The sequence below is a fragment of the Panthera pardus genome, unplaced genomic scaffold (genome assembly GCF_024362965.1).
Source record: "Panthera pardus isolate Hobbes unplaced genomic scaffold, ASM2436296v1 HiC_scaffold_26, whole genome shotgun sequence".
In the NCBI taxonomy this organism is placed as follows: Eukaryota; Metazoa; Chordata; class Mammalia; order Carnivora; family Felidae; genus Panthera; species Panthera pardus.
Window position 1 is genome coordinate 7,177,719 of NW_026526832.1, and position 25,450 is coordinate 7,203,168.

Below are 25,450 nucleotides of genomic sequence, written 5' to 3' on the forward strand. Positions count from 1 at the left end.
AAGCCTTTCTGGCCTGCCAAGTTTCAAAGGAGAGATCAGTCACGAGTCTTATAGGTCTCCCTTTATATGTGAGGGCACGTTTATCCCTTGCTGCTTTCAGAATTTTCTCTTTATCCTTGTATTTTGCCAGTTTCACTATGATATGTCGTGCAGAAGATCGATTCAAGTTACGTCTGAAGGGAGTTCTCTGTGCCTCTTGGATTTCAATGCCTTTTTCCTTCCCCAGTTCAGGGAAGTTCTCAGCTATAATTTGTTCAAGTACCCCTTCAGCACCCTTCCCTCTCTCTTCCTCCTCTGGGATACCAATTATGCGTATATTATTTTTTTTTAGTGTATCACTTAGTTCTCTAATTTTCCCCTCATACTCCTGGATTTTTTTATCTCTCTTTCTTTCAGCTTCCTCTTTCTCCATAACTTTATCTTCTAGTTCACCTATTCTCTCCTCTGCCTCTTCAAGCCGAGCCATCGTGGATTCCATTTTGTTTTGCAATTCGTTTAAAGCGTTTTTCAACTCTTCGTGACTGTTCCTTAGTCCCTCGATCTTTGTGGCAAGAGATTCTCTGCTGTCCTGTATACTGTTTTCAAGCCCAGCGATTAATTTTATGACTATTATTCTAAATTCACTTTCTGTTATATTATTTAAATCCTTTTTGATCAGTTCATTAGCTGTTGTTATTTCCTGGAGATTCTTCTGAGGGGAATTCTTCCGTTTGGTCATTTTGGAGAGTCCCTGGCGTGGTGAGGACCTGCAGGGCACTTCCCCTGTGCTGTGGTGTATAACTGGAGTTAGTGGGCGGGGCCGCAGTCCGACCCGATGTCTGCCCCCAGCCCACTGCTGGGGCCACAGTCAGACTGGTGTGTGCCTTCTCTTCCCCTCTCCTAGGGGCGGGATTCACTGTGGGGTGGCGTGTCCCGTCTGGGCTACTTGCACACTGCCAGGCTTGTGTTGCTGGGGATCTGGCGTATTAGCTGGGGTGGGTAGGCAAGGTGCAGGGGGCTGGAGGGGCAGGCTTAGCTCGCTTCTCCTTAGGTGATCCACTTCAGGAGGAGCCCTGTGGCAGCGGGAGGGAGTCAGATCCGCTGCCGGAGGTTTGGCTCCGCAGAAGCACAGAGTTGGGTGTTTGCGCGGAGCGAGCAAGTTCTCTGGCAGGAACTGGTTCCCTTTGGGATTTTGGCTGGGGGATGGGCGGGGGAGATGGCGCTGGCGCCTTTGTTCCCCGCCAAGCTGAGCTCTGCCGTCCGGGGGCTCAGCAGCTCTCCCTCCCTTTGTCCTCCAGCCTTCCCGCTTTCCGAGCAGAGCTGTTAACTTATGACCTCCCAGACGCTAAGTCGCGCTTGCTGTCGGAACACAGTCCGTCCGGCCCCTCCGCTTTTGCCAGCCAGACTCGGGGGCTCTGCTTGGCCGGCGAGCCGCCCCTCCACCCCGGCTCCCTCCCGCCAGTCCGTGGAGCGCGCACCGCCTCGCCGCCCTTCCTACCCTCTTCCGTGGGCCTCTAGTCTGCGCTTGACTCCGGAGACTCTCTTCTGCTAATCCTCTGGCGGTTTTCTGGGTTCTTTAGGCAGGTGTAGGTGGAATCTAAGTGATCGGCAGGACGCGCTGTGAGCCCCGCGTCCTCCTACGCCGCCATCTTCCGGAGCCGATCCCATCTCATTTAATTCATCCCAGAATTGTACAGGGATGAGGACAACAGCACTTGGAGTTGTAAATTCATTTCTTAGCCAAATTGAAACAGGTAGTAGATGGTGGAATTAAGTCTTTAAATACTATATTGTAAGATTCAATTTTCAGTGGACCATTTGACTATATTGATTATTCTTACAATTTCCTAACTTCTGCTTGTTATCATAATACCAGCCAGTTGAAAATTTAACTTTAAAATGTATTAAGAGGACTAGAGTGTGAGAAATGAAGTACATACTTCCATGAAATGTGTCTCTATTTGAATGAAAAATAAATACATGGATTTGTACCTCTTAATCCCTTTTATCTGGTAAGAGGTATACACTTCCAATTATAAAATAAACCACAGGGATGAAAAGTACAACACAAAATACAGTCAATAATATTATAATAATTTTGTATGGGGACAGATGGTAACTACACTTACCGTGGTGAGCATATCATAATGTATGTAATTGTTAAATCACTGTTGTACAATTGAAGCTAATATAATACATGCAACCTCTTTTTCGATTAAAATTTTTAAAAATGGAAAAAATAAACATTAAAAAAATTAGAAAAAAAAATAGAAGACCCCATCACTCCAAAGAATGTGCTCGTCAGCCACTATACTTCTTGCTTCTACAACAATCCTGAAAGTTGTCATATAGGTTAGGCTTGACTCGTGACTTCATGGCAGTCTAGGGCAGCTCATTCTCTCTTTGAGTGTGAGAATTGTCTTCCACATCTTGCACTGATGCTGGTGGCCCTTAACCTCTGTCCACTGGCCCTAATTGTCTCTATGGGGACTTTCTCTTTTCCTTATCCATTGTCAATGTCCAGAGTGGCACAGAGGGATGAAGCTGGAAAAAATAACATCAACCTAGTGCTTAGCAACAGACACAAATCATCACTAACAATCTTCAAAGTGCTTTTTGACTGCAGCAAAATGTCAGTTTCAAAGTACACTGTGGGGCTTAATTTTATTTCTCTTGCTAAAAAGTTGGGGCCTTTTATACTCATTTTCATTTTTCAATAAGAAGTCACTGAATTTCCTGCCTAGATCTGGAAAGACCTAATAAGCTATGCATGTGTGCGTGTGTGTGTGTATTTATGTGCACAATTGAAGGTGTGGGAATAAGCCAAATTCCAATTTGAGAGTGGCTTCTTTCATATAACACACAGGGTCACATGTTGACCTCCCCAGTATCTTGTATTTTGCTTTTAGATTGTGTTTTTATCTTAATGGTGCAGCCTATTAACTTGAAGAGAATGCTTACAATGGATTCTACCTAGTATATTGTCTTTATTATATTTTACTAATTATTTTCCACATGGAGAATATTTTTTTCAACTACATTATGAAACTCAAGGTTTTAGGCCTTAGTCTCTTCTCTCATGCTGATTTTATTCTGTGTTCCTTTTAGCTTTCACTGTTGAGTAAACACGTACAGAGTATAGTTCGCCTTTGCATTCAGTTTCATGACTAGTTGAGAACTTTGATGACAGTGGATCATTTGCGATGATTTATGCCAACAGTGAAACACTCTTGAACCTGTTATTTACTATAAATTTTAATGTATCTACAAAACTGTTGTCTGCTTTTTCAAATAAGCCATCATGCTCAATATATAATTTCCCCAGGTGCCTTCTCTCTTAAAAGGCTGCCTGAAAAATACCTTTGTAATGAGCCAAATACAGCAGAAAAAATTTTTTTCACTTGAGATTAGAGACTGAACGATGTTCATTTACCAAAATAAAATATTTCATTTCTTTTACATTTAGTATGTAACATTCAAAGCTTAATGTCTTTTTGAGGTAAAATTTAAATACAGAGAAATGAACAGAACTTCAGTGTATGATTCATTCTGGTAAATGTATACGCCAATGTGACCACCGTGAAAATCAAGGTGCTAAATATTTGTCACTCCAGAAAATTCCCTTGTTCTCATTTCCAGTTAATTCCTATACCCATAGGCAACCACTGCTCTGAATTCTTTTGAACTGCATGTAAATGGAATTATATAAAGCATACTCTATGTCTGGCTTCTCTTGCTGAATATAAAGTTTTAAGATTCACTTACATTTTTATGTGAGTCAGGAGCTAATTTAAAAAATTTGATTAGTATTTCATCATAAAAATATACCACCATTTGTTTATCTAGTCTCCTGTTGATGGACATTTGGATTGTTTCAGTTTTTGGTTATTATGTACAGAGCTGTTTGAACAAGTCTTTTTGTGGACATATGCACATCTTTTTTTGTGGACATAGTTTTTCATTTCTCTTAGGTAAATACATAGATGTGGAACTGCTATTGTAAAGTAGGTGAATACTTAGCTCTATAAGCAACTGCTAAACTTAACTTTAAAATAAACTGACAAACCTAATGCCTTTTTAGCAAATGTTTTATTTATTTTTGAGAGGGGTGAGGGGCACAGAGGATCTGAAGTGGGCTCTGTGCTGACAGCTAAGAGACTGATGTGGGGCTCAAACTCACAAACCACGAGATCATGACCTGAGCTGAAGTTGGATGCTTAACCCACTAAGCCACCCAAGCACTCCTTTAATGACTTTTTATTCTGTAATAACATGAGAACTGTGTAGCTGCATTGAACAGCCAGACTTTGATGTAGCATTTTTTCTTAATAGCTTCTGATATGAGTTTTAAAAATACATTTAATTTAATTGATGTATTATTCCAAATAGACTTAAATTTTAATTCAAATTCAGGGTAAAAAAAAAACCTATAAATATCTTTTGATGTGTCTGTGTAATATATTGCGTCCCTACAGAGCATACTTCTGGTTAAGACAAGTCTGAAGGATGTTGTTCTAGGTCCCATTATTCAACTATTCAGCGACATTTAACACAGATTTTTTTTGTGTACCCACTATGTGCCAGACCTTTGGGATATATCAATTAAAACAAATACACAACGATCTCTATGGTAGTGAAGCTGTTGGTACCCATATTTCTTTGGCTTATCTTTGGGGTCTCAGAGGCAGTGCTCATATATGCTAATGTCTTCCTGCATCTATTTGCCAGAGGATATTCTCTAGCCACCGAAGCAAGCTTGGATGTGGGTAATCCAGACATGCTGTAGAGTTAGAGCCCAGGAGTGATCTTCAACCAGCAAAGTATGGAATGATTCTGAAGCACACCTACCCAGTCTTTCTGAGGGTCCCCTGTAGGGTGGCACTTGTCCCTCCAGCGGTATCCTGCTTAGTATCGTACACTGTATTGGCTTCCTTCTTTTTCCTTTTTCATTATCAGTTATCACAGTGCTTTCTGGCATTGCCTTTCAAATGAACTACTCGCAGCCACATCTTTATTTCAGGGTCTGCTTGAAACAAACTAAGGTTACAGTCTGGTGGGGAAGATATTAATAATAGATAAAAAGGGAAATAATGCAGTAATTTCAAGATGGTAAGTGCTATGGAGGGAGAAAAGAGCAAGGTAAAGAGTATTTGGAGCAATAGGTGTGGATTTGCAATTTCATATTGGGCAGTCTGGGTGGGCTTCATTGAGAAGTGGCATTTTTTTTTTTGTTGATTGTTTTTTTTCAATATATGAAATTTATTGTCAAATTGGTTTCCATACAACACCCAGTGCTCATCCCAAAAGGTGCCCTCCTCAATACCCATCACCCACCCTCCTTTCCCTCCCACCCCCCATCAACCCTCAGTTTGTTCTCAGTTTTTAAGAGTCTCTTATGCTTTGGCTCTCTCCCACTCTAACCTCTTTTTTTTTTTTTCCTTCCCCTCCCCCTTGGGTCCTGTTACGTTTCTCAGGATCCACATAAAAGTGAAACCATATGGTATCTGTCTTTCTCTGTATGGCTTATTTCATTTAGCATCACACTCTCCAGTTCCATCCACGTTGCTACAAAGGGCTATATTTCGTTCTTTCTCATTGCCATGTAGTACTCCATTGTGTATATAAACCACAATTTCTTTATCCATTCATCAGTTGATGGACATTTAGGCTCTTTCCATAATTTGGCTATTGTTGAGAGTGCTGCTATAAACATTGGGGTACAAGTGCCCCTATGCATCAGCACTCCTGTATCCCTTGGGGAAATTCCTAGCAGTGCTATTGCTGGGTCATAGGGTAGGTCTATTTTTAATTTTTTGAGGAACCTCCACACTGCTTTCCAGAGCGGCTGCACCAATTTGCATTCCCACCAACAGTGCAAGAGGGTTCCCGTTTCTCCACATCCTCTCCAGCATCTATAGTCTCCTGATTTGTTCATTTTGGCCACTCTGACTGGCGTGAGGTGATATCTGAGTGTGGTTTTGATTTGTATTTCCCTGATGAGGAGCGACGTTGAGCATCTTTTCATGTGCCTGTTGGCCATCCGGATGTCTTCTTTAGAGAAATGTCTATTCATGTTTTCTGCCCATTTCTTCACTGGGTTATTTGTTTTTCAGGTGTGGAGTTTGGTGAGCTCTTTATAGATTTTGGATACTAGCCCTTTGTCCAATATGTCATTTGCAAATATCTTTTCCCATTCCGTTGGTTGCCTTTTAGTTTTGTTGGTTGTTTCCTTTGCTGTGCAGAAGCTTTTTATCTTCATAAGGTCCCAGTAATTCATTTTTGCTTTTAATTCCCTTGCCTTTGGGGATGTGTCGAGTAAGAGATTGCTACGGCTGAGGTCAGAGAGGTCTTTTCCTGCTTTCTCCTCTAGGGTTTTGATGGTTTCCTGTCTCACATTCAGGTCCTTTATCCATTTTGAGTTTATTTTTGTGAATGGTATGAGAAAGTGGTCTAGTTTCAACCTTCTGCATGTTGGTGTCCAGTTCTCCCAGCACCATTTGTTAAAGAGACTGTCTTTTTTCCATTGGATGTTCTTTCCTGCTTTGTCAAAGATTAGTTGGCCATACGTTTGTGGGTCTAGTTCTGGGGTTTCTATTCTATTCCACTGGTCTATGTGTCTGTTTTTGTGCCAGAGAAGTGGCATTTGAACAAAGACTAAGGAAATGACAAATTTAACCATATGGTTGTCTGGGGGAGGAGCATTCCAGCTGGAGGTACCAGTCTGTCTGTAGACTAAGGGGGAGAATGTGCTTGGTATGTTTGAGGAACAGCAGAGACCACAGCATGGCTGGACAAGCCACATGGAAATTAGTAGTATAAGTGGTTTAAAGGGTAGTGGAACCAATTCACATTAGGCCATTATGTGCATTTTGGTTTTTACTTTGACTGAAATGGGGAGCCACAGGAGGGTTTTGTGAAGAGGAGTGACCTGATTGGCTGCAAGTTTTACAAAGAGTGGTGGGGCTGCCACGGTGGAAATGGAGTTTGGCTTTAACCATCCACTAAGATATACATTTCCTGGAAATGGGATTGTTGGTCAGGAGTAAGGTGACTGATATTTTGAAGGTATTGCCAGGTTGTTCCCTTTGGTAGTCCCATCTGTGACAGATCAAAGGCCTACTAAAAATCTTCTGGCAGTAACTATTCTATTTTTGAAGATCTGAAAATTTGTTTATTTTACCCTTGCTCTTGAAGATAGTTTCACTGAGTATAGAATTATACTTTGGCAATTAGTTTCTCTTAGTATTTTAAGGGCATTATCCAGCTGTCTTTTGGATGTCATCGTAGTTTGTAGAAGTCAGCTGATAGACTAAATTGTTGTTTCTTTATAGATGATGTGACTTTTTGGCTACTTTTTTTCTTTAATTGAAGTATAGTTGACACACAATGTTACATCAGTTTCAGGTGTTCAATATAGTGATGAGACACAGCATGTTATGCTGTGCTCACAGCAAGTGTACGTACTATCTGTCATAGTACGATGCTATTACAATACCGTTGACTATATTCCTTAATATGTGCCTTTTTTTACAGTTTACTTATTTATTTTGAGAGGGAGTGTGAGCAGGGGAGGGGAAGAGAGAGAGGGAGAGAGACAGAATTCTAAGCAGGTTCTGTGCTTTCAGCACATAGACTGACATAAGGCTTAATCATGACCTGCGCTGAAACCAAGAGTCAGATGCTTAACTCACTGAGCCACCCAAGTGCCCCCCTAATATGTGTCTTTTATTCCTGTGACTTATTCACCGCATAACTGGAAGCCTATAGCTTCCATTCCCCTTCGCTCATTTTGGCAATTCCCCACCCCCTTCCCATTTTGGCAACCGTCTGTTCTCTGTATTTATGGGTCTGTTTCTGATTTCTGTTTGTTTATTCATTTTTTTTTTTATATTCCACATGTAAGTGAAGTCATATGGCATTTGTCTTTATCTGACTTGTTTTATTTAGGATAATACCCTCTAGGTCAATCCATGTTATCGCAAATGGCAAGATCGTATCCTTTTTTATGGCTGAGTAATATTACATTGGGTGTGTGTGTGTGTTTGTATCTTCTTTATCCATTTATCTATATATAAATGGGCACGGTTTGCTTCCATATCATGGCTATTATAATTAATGCTGCAATAAGCATAGGGGTGCATATATCTTTTGGAATTAGTGTTTTCATTTTCCTTAGGTAAATACCTGGTAGTGGAATTTCTGTATCATACGATATTTTTAGTTTTAGTTTTTTGAGGAACCTCCATACTGTTTTCCACAGTGTCTGCACCAATTTTATTCCCACCAACAGTGCACGAGGGTTCCTTTTTCTCCACATCCTCACCAACACTTGTCGCTTCTTGTGTTTTGATTCTAGCTCTTTGGTTATGTTCTATTTCTCTTTTTTGTCCTTGATGTTATGCAGTTTCACATGTCATGGGTACGCATGGATTTCTTTTTCTTCAACTTGACATTATAGTGTTTCTAGAACTTGAGGGATGCTTTCTTTAAGTAATTCAGAAGATGAGAGCCAATATTTCTGTGAAGTTTACCTCTTTCTCTCTTCTCTGTGGAAAATTTTCTGGAGCCGTAATACTCATCTTATTCTCCATATCACTTTACCTCTATTTCACATTTTCCATGAAGAAATTTCTTGAGGACAGTACTGTTAATATGTTTAGTTCTATCGTTATCTTACTTGCTCTCAATTCATTTGTGTTGGTCACGTAGGCTAGGTTATGTAGCAGAAACACTTAACTCTTCAACTCTTAATGGCTTTAAATATGAAGTTTATTTCACATTCATACAAATTGCTCTGAGGGTCCAGTGTTTCTAAAAAACAGCTCCCTTCCACACTAGGATCCAGGAATCCAGTCTGCTTACATTTTGTGGCTTTACTATTTCAAAATGGGGTTTCAAAGCTTGCCATGGCAGGGGAAGAGAGAGTGTGGAGAACTTATGCCTATTTTTAAGTGCTTCAGACCGGAAGGGACAGATATGACTTCTGCTGCTAGCTCATTAACCAGAAATAGTCACATTGGCTACAACTGAATTTCAGAGGAGACTGGAAAATGTAAAGGAACACATGGAATAATCAGTGAATAATAATGATCTCTGCAAAACTCTAAGTTTTAAATTTCTACTTCTGCATTAACTTACAGTGCTTTTTGCCATATAAACATAATAGCAAAAGCTATATGTACAGCTTAATAAATGATAAGAAATTCTTCAATGTAACCACCACCCTGATTAAAAACCTTATCAGCACTCCAAAGCATACCATTTGCCTCTCTTCATCACAATATTTCTACCCCCAAAGATAACTACTATCCTGACTTATATAATAACCATTTCCTTATTATTCTTTACGGCTTTCCATTTATAAGTGCATCCTTAGATAATTTAGTTTGTTTTTGCTTGTTTGGGACTTCATATATACTGTGTGTGTGTGTGTGTGTGTGTGTGTGTGTGTGTGTGTATTTATGTCATGAGATTCATCTGTGTTCTTGCATATATTTGTAGTTTGTTCCTTCCATTTGTCAGCTACAGATGGACATTTAGTCTTCAGGGTTTTTTTTTTTTTTTGTATTTTAAATAATGCTGCCATAACCATTATTGTATAGCATGTATTATATACATGAATACAAAGAATACTCTTTCTTGAATATTCATACATTAATGGAATTAAATAAGGTAGGGGGTATTTTCCATTCTAATAGATAATGCCAAACTTTTCCAACGTTGTGTATCAGTTTATTCTCTCACCAGTTATATATGAGATTGAGATTCCCCTTGCTCAGGGAATTAAAAGCAAAAATGAACTACTGGGACCTTATGAAGATAAAAAGCTTCTGCACAGCAAAGGAAACAACCAACAAAACTAAAAGGCAACCAACGGAATGGGAAAAGATATTTGCAAATGACATATTGGACAAAGGGCTAGTATCCAAAATCTATAAAGAGCTCACCAAACTCCACACCTGAAAAACAAATAACCCAGTGAAGAAATGGGCAGAAAACATGAATAGACATTTCTCTAAAGAAGACATCCGGATGGCCAACAGGCACATGAAAAGATGCTCAACGTCGCTCCTCATCAGGGAAATACAAATCAAAGCCACACTCAGATATCACCTCACGCCAGTCAGAGTGGCCAAAATGAACAAATCAGGAGACTATAGATGCTGGAGGGGATGTGGAGAAACGGGAACCCTCTTGCACTGTTGGTGGGAATGCAAATTGGTGCAGCCGCTCTGGAAAGCAGTGTGGAGGTTCCTCAGAAAATTAAAAATAGACCTACCCTATGACCCAGCAATAGCATTGCTAGGAATTTCCCCAAGGGATACAGGAGTGCTGATGCATAGGGGCACTTGTACCCCAATGTTTATAGCAGCACTCTCAACAATAGCCAAATTATGGAAAGAGCCTAAATGTCCATCAACTGATGAATGGATAAAGAAATTGTGGTTTATATACACAATGGAGTGCTATGTGGCAATGAGAAAGAATGAAATATGGCCCTTTGTAGCAACATGGATGGAACTGGAGAGTGTGATGCTAAGTGAAATAAGCCGTACAGAGAAAGACAGATACCATATGGTTTCACTCTTATGTGGATCCTGAGAAACTTAACAGAAACCCATGGGGGAGGGGAAGGAAGAAAAAAAAAAGAGGTTAGAGTGGAAGAGAGCCAAAGCATAAGGGACTGTTAAAAACTGAGAACAAACTGAGGGTTGATGGGGGGTGGGAGGGAGGGGAGAGTGGGTGATGGGTATTGAGGAGGGCACCTTTTGGGATGAGCACTGGGTGTTGTATGGAAACCAATTTGACAATAAACTTCATATACTGAAAAAAAAAAAGAGATTCCCCTTGCTCTACATACTTGCCAAACTTGACATTGTCAGACTTTTGAAAATTTTCCAGTGTATTTTAATGTGTAATGCAGTTTTTCCTCTGATTTTACTTTTTACTTTCCTGAGTGAACACCTTTTGATGTGTTAATTGGCTATTTGTGTTTCTTTCTTTTTCTTTTTCTTCCTCTTCTTTTTTTTTAACTAGATTGTCTTTTTTATTGATTTCTAGCAGTTATAAAACAATTTAAAATCCTTTCTAGATGTATCTTCTATATGACTTTTCTTAAATATTTAAACAGAGTAAACATATACATGTAAATCTTTACTTGACAATTCTAATATCTGCCATCTAAGTGGATCTGCTCTTGTTATTTCTACTGACTCTTGCTTATGGTGGGTTGATTCCTTGTGTGTTTTCAATTTTTTGGATTGTGAATTCATGTTCCTTGAAGTTCATCTGTGAACATTGTTTCCAGTTTTGGTTTTAAGGTGTTCTCTTCCAGAGTACTCAAATTTGCCTCTGGTTGGGGTCAAGGCCTAATTCAAGACCACTTTAAATTATTGGCTAAGGCTTATGGGGAGCCACAGAAGCAAGTAGTATGATTTCAGTTCATTTCAATTGAGATTAGGCTTCTGGTTAAGAATTTTCAGAAGAGATGGTCATTCCTCCTCATCCCAGAGCTAACAGAAATAGAATAGGCAGATGTCTGTATCTTCTCCCTGTGCATTGTGGAATCTTTTAAAAATTTCAGTTCATTATTCCACTAAGATGTCAGCTCTCAGGGATTTAATTTGTTTTCTGAGAGTCTGATCCAACTTCCCATTTGGTTTAGTCCCTAGGTTTATCCCTGTTCTTTAGTCACACAGCCTGGTAAGCATGAAGCTGTACGCCTCTCGGGATCAGCAGATGTTCCCATGACAGACACTGACATCAGCGTTTTGTTCTCTCTCTGGATTCTGCTCGTCATTTCTGGCCTCTCAGGATTGCTCTCAATATCTTGTCAGTTCTTTTATGCAGTTACAGAGACTTTTTTTCTGCCTTCCCCCCTCTCCCCCCCTCCACTGAATCCAGCTTTTTAAAGCATTCTTTTCTATAAAGATTTTGCATGATATCTTATGACTTATATGGTGGAATAAGAAGTGAAGTATCTTCTTTTTCTTAAATAAGCCATAGAACAGATACCATTATCAAATGCCACTCTCCCTTGTTTCATGTTTTGTTTTGAATGGGTTGGGAACTGTTGGTGTTAATCCTAACAGATTAGAAATGTGCATGAGTGGGCCATATGGGTAAGAAGGGAAAATATTTGAAAACTAATAAAAGACAATGAGGAAAACTGCTAGAGAGGATGCCCTCGTATTGCACTGTTTCCTCTTAAATGTTGATAAGAGGAACTAAGAAGGGAATTGCTATTGACACTGATTTCTCAAACTGCCTATTTAAATCCAATGATGAAGAAATTAAGATAGAATTCATTTTCTTTAGAAATAGTGCATTTAACATATTATTTAAGGTCAATGTAACAAATAATAAAACGTACAAAATTGTCCTACAGACACTGTTGACTAACATAAATATTGACTTGGGGTATTAGGGGTCGCCAATCAATATAATTTAACACCACATTGCAATCATTGGTCTCAGAAACTTTTATTATTGATGCAAAATTACCAGTTTTGATTTTTGAAATGTTTTCAGCCAGCAGTTGAAATTTATTCTTATTTTTTTAAAATGCTTATAAGTAAAATTCTTTACACATTTTTTAATTTGAGCAAAATCATATCAGAAGAGATTATTATCAACAATTATGAAGCACGTTTTTGAATTTCTAGATGCAACTGCTGAAAGATGGTTATGACATTGTAATTTTAATTTTCCTTTTACTAATTTCTATTGTCTAAAATATATAATTAAATTTTTTTTAATGTTTATTATTTGAGAAAGAGACAGAGAGCAAGCAGCGGAGGGGCAGAGAGAGAGGGAGACACAGAATCGGAAGCAGGCTCCAGGCTCTGAGCTGCCAGCACAGAGCCCGACGCCGGGCTCGAACCCACAGAGCGCAAGATCATGACCTGAGCTGAAGTCGGGTGCCCAAACCGACTGAGCCACCCAGGCTCCCCTAAAATATATAATTTAGATATCTATCATGCAATATATGTGATTTTAAGAAACAATTTTTCACAAGTGGAAGGTTAGTGTATAAGCCACTGTTACATAATTCTACTTTCACTGGCAGGTTAAAAGTGATTAGGTTTGAAGCTTAATAGCAAATAATCTTTTATTAAAGAAGAATGAATTTTATTTTAGTGTATTTTAATAATACCCTTTTCAGTTCCTCATGCACAAAATCAAATATTAAAACATTTACATTGTAATTTAAGTTTAATCTGTAAAACATGCCTATAGTATTGTTAAATTTGTTTATATATGTACTGTAACTATTGTTTTTGGCTGGAGTGTTCTATGACCAAATAATTATGCAGTGTTGACTTGAGCACATTATTTTATAGATTTTATGGGTAGCACTGTTCTTTAAAGAATTTTTTTCCCTATTAAGAAGTTGAGTTAAAAGTGAATGCTAATATTTATTTTATAATAGCCAAGACAGTAAAACTTTCTCTTTAGTGAGTTTTAAAATGAAACTGTAAGTTTTCTAATACTAGTTTATATTACTTCATCCAGAGCAAAATGTTTTAGAAGTAGAATTTATATAACTGGTGGAAGGGGTGTTGACTGGCATTTTACTTTCCACAGACTATTGAGCGAGGAGAACATCTACTGTTTAAATGTTGTTTAATCTCGACTTCTCTCCCCCTATAAATCGATTAAACAGCATTCCCTTGTGGCATAAAAGTTTTCCAGTAACCATTTGCCCCTTTTTTTTTTTTAGAAATAACACCTTCCTGGCCCAAGTTGTAGATGTGCATACAGCCACACAACTAGACCATCTTTCCCAGCCTCTGTAACAACCAGATGTGGGTACAGTCATCTTTTAGCCACAGAAGTGTAAATGGAAGTTATGTGTGCAACATTCTGTCCTATTCTCTGTAAAGAAAATTTACTGCCCTTCATATTCTCTTCTTTCTCTTCTGACACTCTGGAACATGCAAATAAGATGTTGTAGACCCAGTTCCAGTCATGCCGAATGGGGTAGCATCCTAAAGGACAACAAAACAGGAGAGAAGGACGTAGGTTCGTGGAGACCTCATGGGCTGAATTTGCCTTCTACCTACCAGTCCTGTGCTGGGACCACCCACAAATCTAGACTTAAGAAAGAAAGGAACTTCTTTCTTAACAGAGCTGAGTGAGCCACTATACTTTTGACATTCTTATAAATATAGCTGGTTAGTCTCTATCCTTACTAACACATCTAAAAAGAAGCTAATACAACTTCCATATCTGTGCTAGCCATCTGCCCTATAGCCACTCCTAGTGTGAATGAACAACTGAATTTTTAGTTGTATTTAATTTTAATTTGTTTACACTTAAATAACACATGTAGCTATTGGGTACCATAATGGACAATACAGCTCTAAACTTTTAGACATTATATACACATTAAGGGGCGCCTGGATGGCTCAGTCAGTTAAGCATCTGACTCTTGATTTTGACTCAGGTCATGATCTCACGGTTCATGGGCTCAAGCCCCACGTTGGGCTCCACGCTGGCAATGTGGAGCCTACTTAGGATTCTCTCTCTTCCGCTGTCTCTGCCCCCACCTCTTTCTCCCAAAATAAATAAATAAACTTAAAACAACTTATACATTTATCAGGTTAAAAGTTTACAGAAAAAACCACATTGATTAAAAAACTATTTAATCAAGTTCTCCTAGTAACTAAAATTAAAAGCTTATATATCATGTTCTTAAAACATTTGAATACCTTAAAGATCAGGAAGAAGACATAAACATTGCCAAAAATCTAAGACTTAATGAATTACAGAGGCATTGATTTTTATGAGGTTCAGTTTACTGCTTTATTAGCTTAGAACATATTATAGTTGTCCGGTCTTCCTTCCTGGGGTTAGAATCCTACCTTGAACTTTCCAAGGTTATAGGTTTTTGAATTGCCAAGCATCTGACACTGAATTATTAGCTATTCGAGTCCAGCTGCAGTTTCCCAATCTGAGGTGACTTGCTTTGGGCTGGGCCCCTTTTTAACAGGAATAAAGCTATTATATCAAGGGAGACTTTAAAAATTTGTTATATGCCTTTTTTTGGTAGGCTTTAGTTGTTTGGAACTTGATATTTTTATCCAAATGGTATGTCCTTTATGTTCCCTTTAGACAATGTTATATACACAAATTTTACATATTGTCCTGAAATTGTTATATTTTGACCTCCTTTGCAAGTATCACTGGAAAATTATGCATAATACATGTTAACACCTTATTTTAATTAGTAAGGCCATCAAGGTTGCATCTCCCAGGAGACAAGGGATGAAACCTGCATAAAATCATCTCTTTTTTAGGTATTTGGCTAATCCATCATCTTGGAACACAGTTAGGCTGTATATGACCAGTGATGTTAAGTAACTTTGGGTCATCTTTCTACTTGGTCACTGGAAATGCCCACTAATGGGGAATCTTTCCTGCTCTTGGAGTAGTTTCTGCTGTTAATTGGAGACTTTGACTTACTCCAATTTTTTCAATCTCTCCTATTTACACAGGATGAGGATAGTATGTCTGCATATGATATATATTTAATAAACAGGATACTTACCTTTGTTAGCATATCGCTCCAAATTACAATTGATACAAAGTGATTCTGTTCTGTAAGGATCACTTTTCTTCTGTTGTTTTACATTAATTTTCTTAAAAAAATATAATGGACATTTAATCATTCAATTTGTGTCAACTGACTAGTTATTCTTCACTTTTGGATATTTGAATGATTGCAGTTGGCCAATGAGAGTTCCCGTGAGCTGTCTCTTTAGTCTCCCCAAATCACATACATTTTGAAAGTACTCTTAATTTTTAACCACAACAAGGTGTTGCATTTCCTTCATGAAAATTTACTTGGAATTGGTTACCTTCCAAGTTTCCTTGTCTTTTGGCTGTAAGGAAGTGTGTATGAATGTTGATGAGCAAACATTTTGAGTTGAGTTACTTCATGGTAGAAATGCAAAAAAAAAAAAAAAAAATTGTCCTTAAGTCCTTGGGTTCACATTGATTTTTTTTCTTTTACCAACTAGTGTTATTAAGTCATTTAAACTATGCCTAATATAAACTTTATTTTCTTTATAACGTGCCTTTTAGATTTTTGGCTTCTTGCTTGAGCTTTCAGTACTCTCTTCTTACTCAAAACTTTTGTCTCATCCATCACCATTTTGAAGGGAGGTGGGGAGAAAGGGATCTAACTTGAGGAATCAGAATTTTTGAACTGGCAAGGGCTTTAGAGATCATTAGTGTGTCCCTGTCATTCTACAGATAAAAAATTGAATACTCAAACATAGTGGACAACTTATCCTAAGTTGTATGTATGTGTGTATATGTATGTGTATACACACATATATACCTTTTCTTAAATTGTTAAAAAAATATGAGTCGTACCCTGCTGGAGCTGGGGTTTGGTGGCTTCCCTGTAAGTGTCTTGAGATCCCTAGACAAATTTGGAGATGGATCAGATGTCGTGGGTCTGGGTTAGGACTGATGCTCTCTTCCTGAGAGATTGCTCTGAGGTTACACCTGAAGGTAGGAATTAAGTTAGGCCTCTCTCAGATCAACCTCAATCTAGAAACTGAAGGGTTTGCCAAGACACTCCATACTTAGAATTGGAAAATGCAGGAGGGACAATTCAAGTCTCAGGTCACTCTGAGCTCATACAATCCGTGTGTCTGCCATAACTGCTCTGCATTTTAATAAATTTTTGAGATAAATGATATGCCTTATGACTGAATTCTAGCATGAAAAACTAGGTAAAACAATAGATAATCTTGGAAATCATGGATATCATCTAATTCTTTTTCCTTATATACAGAACAGAAAGCAAATCTGGTTTAAGTTTTATACAACATTCAATTATTGTGGCATCAGAATTCATCATCAACAGTTGTTCTATTTCTTTTCAAAGTTTATTTATTTTTGAGAGAGAGAGAGAGAGAGAGAGAGAGCAGGATGGGGGCAGAGAGAAAGATGATGACAGAAGATCCAAAGTGGGCTCTGTGCTGACAACAGAGAGCCCAATGTGGAGCTCAAACTACGAATCGTGAGATCGTGACCTGAGCCGAAGTCTGACGCTTAACTGACTGAGCCACCCAGGCGTCCCAATGTGTTCTAACTACTTAAAAAGTTACAATAAAAATAAACAACAATGTACTTTAATTAGATATAAAATATTTTCAGATTAAAGTATTTTTGGATTATTAGTTAAAACTTTCTACATAATATTTTAAGCCATTTTAATTTCAAGTAGATGTCAGTGTGCTCTATGCATTAAAAACACATTTTGTAATTTTGCTACACAGAGAAAGCTGAGGGGTGAACATCCATTAGCATTACCATCTTATAACTAATAAGATACATGTAACATAAAAATCTAAAATTGTGAGACTGTTATCCCCCATTTCAGTAGAAGAATTTTCTTTGATTGTGCTTTCTTACATTTGTTTCTTTGGATCTTTTTTTTGGAAAGGCTACATAACTAAGAACACAAGGTTTAAGAACAAATTATTTGTTATTGGGCTAAAATACTTTTGTTTGCTTATATTAGAATTTAACACTTTAGATAACTATGAAATACGATAACATAATCTTAGTGAAATTAGACCATGATCTTTCTATGATGAATGACAAAGTCAATATGTTTTGTACAAGCAATTTTACACATACATGTATATAAATATTTATGTATAATATATAATATATAGTAGTCAATCCTATTATAACAAAATATAACAAGAGTCAATCCTATTACTTTAAAAGCTACATTCTTAAAGAACAAAGATGAGAAATTAAAGCTTTCCTTTAGAAAATGTCTTAAAAAGCTGTCACCAAGTCAAGGAAGTAATTTGATAAAGACAGCAGTCAACTAGAAATAGAAACTGCTGTTTAGCCCCTGGAATAAAGCCCTGGAAACAGACAGCTACATAGCTACATTTTATAGACTGTACTGGGCTATTAGCTTTATTGTTCAGAGCATATTGATTTATGAAAAAGAATCAGCAACCTTAACTATTTCTTGGAAGAAATGAACAATTACTTTATATTAAAACTTAAGAAAAAATTACACAGTTCATTTAAATTCATGGTACTGCCTAGGTAATTTTCATTATACCAATTTGCAAATATAATAACTCATCCCTGAAATCCCCTCGTCTGGCACTTTTCTCTCCTTAGCAAAACCTAATAGGGCAGAATTTCAGTAAAGTCTCATGTTATAATGATTTCTCTTCTCTTACTTGGGGAAGATTTTTTTCTTAACCTACTTTAAAGCAGTCAGGAAAATAAATGATTAAAGCACATCTCATGATGCAGTGTCCTTAGTTTTGTAGCATAAGTTGCTTTCTTAATACAAAATATTCATTGTAAACTCATTGTGAGGGGAGATATGTATGAAGATGGCACACCATAACTCAAATGTGTGAAGAAAACCATATATCTTATTTTATTTTATAACTGATCTCATTTGTCCTCAAGCCCTTCATCTCACAAAGGGAAAGGAAAACTTAATTTGTCAATTAAAGTAATTCCATTATTCTCCAGTCAAAGTTAATTTTTTTAAAATGTACTTTATTTTTTAAATGTTTGTTTATTTATTTTGAGAGAGAGACAGAGAGAGAGAGAGAGAGACAGAGAGAGAGAGAGAGAGAGAGAGACAGAGAGAGAGAGAATCCCAAGTAGGCTCTGTGCTGTAACAGAACCTGATGCAAGGCTCAGCCCCATGAACCATGAGATCATGACCTGAGCTGAAATCAAGAGTCGGATGCTTAACTGACTGAGCCACCCTGCTGTCCTGAAACTAATTTTTTAAAGAGGAAATTGACAAATACTTCAAGTCTTTTCTGTTCTTATTTCGGGAAATGGAGAAGAACCCATTCCCACATGGTGTTGAATGAGAGCCCGATGCACATTTATTGTTCTTCCATTGAGGCATTTATCTTAATGGTGTCTGGGCAACAAAGTCTCTTGTCATTGCTATCTTTCATCTGCTCATGTCTGGTGTGATTTTTGTTTTTTATTTTTTGTTTTTGTTTGTTTTGTTTTGTTTTGTTTTGGTATGGTCAAGATACAATGGTAGCCCCTTTTCTTGTCTCAAGTCTTGCTGGCAATAGTTTCCTTGATTCTGGTTGAGACTCCAATTTGCTCATTTTCTTAGATAGTCTCTCCTATAAACATTCTACTGCAGAATCCCTTGTTTTCTTCCTGCAATAATCTTATTAGTGAGCTCACCAGCTGGAATCCTCAGCTACTCTTCACATCTTCTCTAGAACCTGCTGGGAGTTCTGCATTCTCTACATACCTGACATAGATCAAAACACAGGATCCTGACTCTCCTATATTTCCTCTCCTATATTTCCACAGCCTTCTTCAAGGTGGTCTCCTTCTAGAGTCCCAAATGTAAATGATGGCACAAACCTTTTTTTAATTTCTCTGGCATTTTTGGACATTTTGTATCATTTTTCCTTTGATTTAGCCCTGGTGCTGAGGGTACCTTGGGAACAAATCAGGACATGGGAGGACACTGATGAGTAGACTCTTTTCTCTTTCTCTCTCTATTTGGCTCCTTTTCCCTTGGTCAAAAAAGGGATTTATTCTTTCTCTTCTTTTCTCATCAAGATTTCTTTCAGTCAAATCCTTCTATTTTCTTAGCTGGATTTGCCCTCCTAATGGGGGGGGGGGCAGAAAATGGTTAAAGATTGCTAAGAAAGAAACCAAAAGGGAAAATATATTTGTAGATATTTTAAAATATCCTCATTATATTCTTCTTCATAATACCCCTGGAATTTTGTATAATGCTATCTTTATTTTAGAAATAAAAAGAGAAATTAAGAGAAATTAAGGACAGTCAGGACTATACAAGCCTGAAACTTAGGTTTTTCCCTGCTTTAGAAACACATCATTCAGTGCTATTTATCAGCACTCCTACATTGTGTGTGAAGTTTTGAGAATATTAACAAGAATAAGACATTGGCCCCTGTCCTTCTAGTTAGGCAGATAAAATTGATGTGTTGTTGATTAAAAATGGCATGTGAGCGTTCAATGAGTCAACACTGCCATAATTCATAGGTAGAGTGATTGATTCAGACTGGGCTGGTGAAAGAGCATTTCATGAGAGTGCAAAATGTAAGCTACACTTAGAAGTATGGATAGGATAATGGAGGGTAATGAAGTAATGGGGTAATGGAGGAGGATGATAGTCTAAGGGAAAGACACGACTGTAAGAGTGGAGGAGGAGGATAAAACTTTTGTTTGAGAAAGAGATAATTCATTTCCTTAGTCAATCATTTATGTAAGAAGTGCTAGGGAAATGAGACTGAACCAGAAGTTTGGGGGTGTTATATCTTGAGACATGGCTCAGTTTGCCGTGATTAACAGGGCACTTAGGAAAAGTTAGGACTTGGAACTAAAGGTTGCCAGTACATAGGAACTCAATACAAGTCCCAAGAGAAACTGGTGGTCAGGTCACAAGGTTCCAAAGAGTGTGGAAACTGATTGTTGTTTAACAAGGCTGCGGTGGTGTAGATAAATATGGAAGGAAGCCAGGGATCTTTAAGTGTGAGTAGAACTTAGAGGCTGTGATACTTGAAGACCAGAAGGCTGCACGGAGAATTTCTTAGGGATGGAAAGGCTCCAGTCCAAAGAATGGCTCCAGTCTTGACAGTAGCAAGAAGGAAGGGCCCCCATCTTTGATAGCATCACCAGGATAATGACACAGGCCTGAGGAGCAGCAACGGTCATTTATGCTCTCTGGGAATCTCATCCAATCTCAGCGTTTATTGATGACATGCACATGTATGGGACTTGCTCATGGCAGCACAGTTTATTGGAAAGAACGGAGTTTGAAGTCAGACCGACCTGGAATTCAGAGAGGCTCAGTTACATTATCGGCTCCTTGGATGATCTTGGGACATTAACCTTAATATCCATTGAAACGTCTCTTAAATGGAGATTAAATGTCATAACTAAAGAGTCATGTTGACAGTTGTTGGTAGAGGAGGTAATATATGTAGACTCTCCAGTGTATAACACAAAGTAAGTATTAATTTTTCTCCCACTTACTGATACAAGTTTCTTATTCTCAAATGCTTAGAGTCTCCTTCACTGGATGCCCGCACAGCACCTCAGATAAATGCCTGCTGTTGAATTCATTATCTCCACTCCCAAGCCTGCTTTTCTTTCTCTTTCCTATTTGCATTTATAGCACTACCATGCTCCCATTGTAAGCCTTTAACCCAGAGGCTATAAAGGATACAGACCCAGGATTGGGGTGAGGTTAGGGATGTGAATTGTGCAACAGCAAGGTTGGAGCCGGTCTTTATTGAAATTTTTGATATTTTCTGGCACAGTCACTGTGGAAAACAGTAGGGAGGTTCCTCAAAAAATTAAAAATAGAATTATTATATGATCCAGTAATTCTACTACTGGGTGTTTACCTAAAGAATAAAAACAACATGAATTCAAAAAGATAATAGGCACCCCTGTTTATTGCAGCATTATTTACAATCGCCAAATTATGGGAGCAGCCCAAGTGTCCATCCACAGATGAATAGGTAAAGGAGAGGTGGTGGATATACACAATGGAATACTACTCAGCCATAAAAAAGAATGAATATTACTCAGCCATATAAAAGAAAGAATGTGTATGGATGCAGAGGGTATAATGCTAAGGGAAATCAGTCAGTCAGAGAAAGACAAATACCATATGATTTCGCTTATATACAGAATTTAAGAAATAAAACAAACAGACAAAGGAAAAATGGGACAAACCAAAAAATAGACTCTTAACTGTTAAGAACAAATGGATGGTTACCAGAGAGGATGTGGGTGGGGAGATGGGGGAAATAGGTGAAAGGGATTAAGACTACACTTATTGGGATGAGCATAGAGTAATGTATAGAATTGCTGAATCACTATATTGTACACCTGAAACTAATATAGCACTATATGTTGACTACACTGGAATTAAAATAATAAATAAATAAATAAATAAATAAATAAATAAAGGAGGTGAATTTTATGGTATGTAAATTATACCTCATAAAGCTGTTTAATGTGTATAAAAAAGGAATTTTTGCTACTTTCTTGATGCATTTTTTGGCAATAAATTTTACTTAAAAATCGTTGCATTAAATATTATTTATGTTGATTATTGAAGTTTTGGTGCCTCTTTAAATGTGCATGAGGTGAGTGCTTCTCTTGCCTCACCCTACTCTTGGTGCTGAAATGATGCTCTACCTGCAGATATATTGTGTTTATTTTGCATATTGTTCTTTAAAATTTGAATTAGTGTGTCCACATTTAAAAATGAAGAGTTATCAGATAAGCATCCAGATTTATGGCTTTTTTGGAAAGATTCTAAAACCTGGCACCACTCGATCTGTATTTCCTTCACCAGCAGTCAGATAGAGAAGAATAAATAGTAGCTACTTTCTGCAGAGGGGCCAGGAACTCTCCAGTGGGCCACAGTTCCCACCTTTCTCTCCTGTTTGTATCTGTATGTTCTTTTTTATTTCTTTTAAGTTTATTTATTTTGAGATAGACAGAGAGGGAGGGAGGGAGAGAGGGAGAGAGAGAGAGAAAGAGAGAGAGAGACAGCGTGAGTGGGGGAAGGGCAGAGAGAGAGGGAGAGAGATGGAATCCCAAGACTCTACTCTGTGAGCACGAAGGCGCATGTGGGGCTTGATCCCATGACTGTGCTGTCATGACCTGAGCCAAAATCAAGCGTCAGATGCTTAACTGACTGAGTCACCCAGATGCCTCTGTACCTGTATGTTCTTATACTTTACCTTTGTGCCCCATCTTTTTCTTCTCTCATTCCTTATTCTTTTCCTTCCTTCCTTCCTTCCTTCCTTCCTTCCTTCCTTCCTTCCAGACTGATCATTTCATTTTCCATTATTTTTTAAGTTACTCTTCTATCCTTTTCCTGGTCAGCTCTTCTCCATGTTCTGCTGCTCTATATCTATAGGATCAAAGAAAAATAGAACTGAAAGGTAATTCAATCTCTTCACCTTATGTAGAGGAAAGAATGATGAAATATAAGAAGGTTGAGACTTTTCAAAGATCATGTAATTAATAAATGAAACAAATTATACCCAAGCCCATGTCTTTGAAGATAAACTTTACTACTTGTACCCCCTTGTTAATATTTTTTAAAAGCCCCTTATCTCTTCTTCCTCAACCCTGAAAATCTAACAATCACCGAACCCTTGTTATGGTAGATTTTATTTAGAGTAAAATCATAATGTTTAGGGTTCTGTCTTTTGCCCCCGATGCAACAGTTTTGTCTAAAAATGCTTGGATACTATGGACACAGCAGACTAAGAGCCCCAGGGACAACTGGGTGTGTTTTTGCTGTGATAAATGACAAAAGAGAGAAAAAGAGGTGGTAAGAGGATCTGCATGACTCTGGGTGGCTTTTGCCTCTAGGAAAGTCAAACCAGTTTCCTGGATTGAAACCAGGTCACATCTTTGCTTCCCACTCCTGTTTTCTTTTTTGAGATAACAGTTGAGAAAATTATTCCATAGGACCTGGAGTGTTTTCTTTTTCTTGTCATGGGTCTCAGTTGGGATAGTATTAAACTGGGTACTTAGTACACCGCCATCTTAGTCAGGGTGACTGAGGCATATGAGAGGATAAAAAAATGAAAAGTGATGTGCGCAATGACAGGTTCTTGAAAGCCTCTTACATTAACACTGTGTGAAGGTGAAGATCAGACTTCTAATAGTTGTAGCCCGTTTGTATTAAGTCAGAATTTGTTAACAGGGCTCAAAATCCAGGGCAGAGTGTGACTTCTCTAGCTTACCAAGAATTTGTGAAGGAGGGTATGATGGTCTTTATCAGTTATTCAAACACTAATCTAGGTATTGGTGTGAGGGTGTTTTATAGATATGATGAAAGTCCATAATCACTTGGCTTTAAGTAAGGGAAATTATCATAGGTAATTTGTGTAGGTCTGATTCAATCAGTCGAAAGGCCTTAAGAAGAGAGCTGACTCCTAATAAGACAAAATTTCCCTATGGATAGCAACTTCAGTATTTCCTGAGAGTTCCAGCCTGTCTTTCCTGATGGCCTGCTGTTTGAGTTTCCCACTTTTCCAGACAGTACCCACAATTGTGTGAGCCAACTTCTTGGAATAACTGTCTCCTTATATGTCTCCTACTGGTCTGTTCCACTGCTTGAACCCTGACAAAGTAGGGAAAGAGAGGTATCTGAAGGGTTTTGTTCTGTGTATAGCATTGGCACCTTGAAGATGATAGAGCTGAGTACTGGGGTGGGAAATATGAACATGTTTAGATGCCAAATCTGAGTCCTTATGCTTTTATAAAATCAGTGAAATGTTTCTAATTTGGAGGAAGTGGTTCATACTGACTAGTGATATTGAAATAAAATTTGATAGGGTGATAAGCATGTCTTATGTTCCAACTATACAGAATGATGTAGATATTATAGTTTTTAGGCTTCCACAACTGAAGTTCCTTAACTTCAAGCTCATTTTCCAGTTCTGGATGTCAAGGACAAAATGTCAAGGAATTACACATTTGAGAGATCAGACGTAGAGATTGGTGGGTTTCACTGCCCTTACCCCAGAGGTCTCATTTCGAATACAAGAAGTGCATCTGTGAAACATTAATATTATTTAGTCCTAATTGTCAAGGCCTTTCTCAACAAAATGTTTCCTTTCTCTAGCCTCCTGCTTTCTTTCCAGGTCCCAGTCTTTGATCACATTTCTTTTACAGAGAGACATCTCAATGTGCATCTTCCAGAGGGAAGAATGTTACAGAGCAAGGCTTAGGGCTTTAACCCAGGAAAACTAATGGTATGTAAGCTGTATGTTCCCTGCTTTTTGGCATAGTTGAATTAACAGAGTTAATCTACATGACTCATATATAACTTCAGAATTTTAGCAGAATGGCATCTAGAAAGAAACTATAGATAAAGGATATTGAGATCAAAATCTTAAAACTTAACCATTAAAATGTATAGAAAATGTGCCAAAATAATGAGAAAGATTGCTGACAATTTATTAACAAATGAATTAACCTCATATTTTATCAGAGGTCTTCTGCTGTGAGCCTCTTTTAAACTATGTTGTATGTAGAGCTAGAGTTCTGAATCTTTTGTAATATCTCTTAGAAATGTTTATAAAGAGCTATCAATCATATCTCTAAGGTCAGTGCTTTCTATTATGATTTTTCAGAAAGTACCACTCAATCTTTTATTCAATAATTTTATATTTCTATAGTGAATATGATTTTTCTGGACAATAGTTATGTCAATAAGTCAGCTTTTAGGGCCTTAATATAATTTCAAGTCAGAAAAAACATAACATTTCAGATAGGATCAAATTCAGTTATATATAACAGAAAATCCAAAGCAGCAGAGGTTTAAATAAAATAGAAATTTCTTTCTTTCTCCAGTGAAAGATAGCTGGAGGCATGATGGCCACTCTTCCATCATCAGGGAGCCAGCAACTTCTGT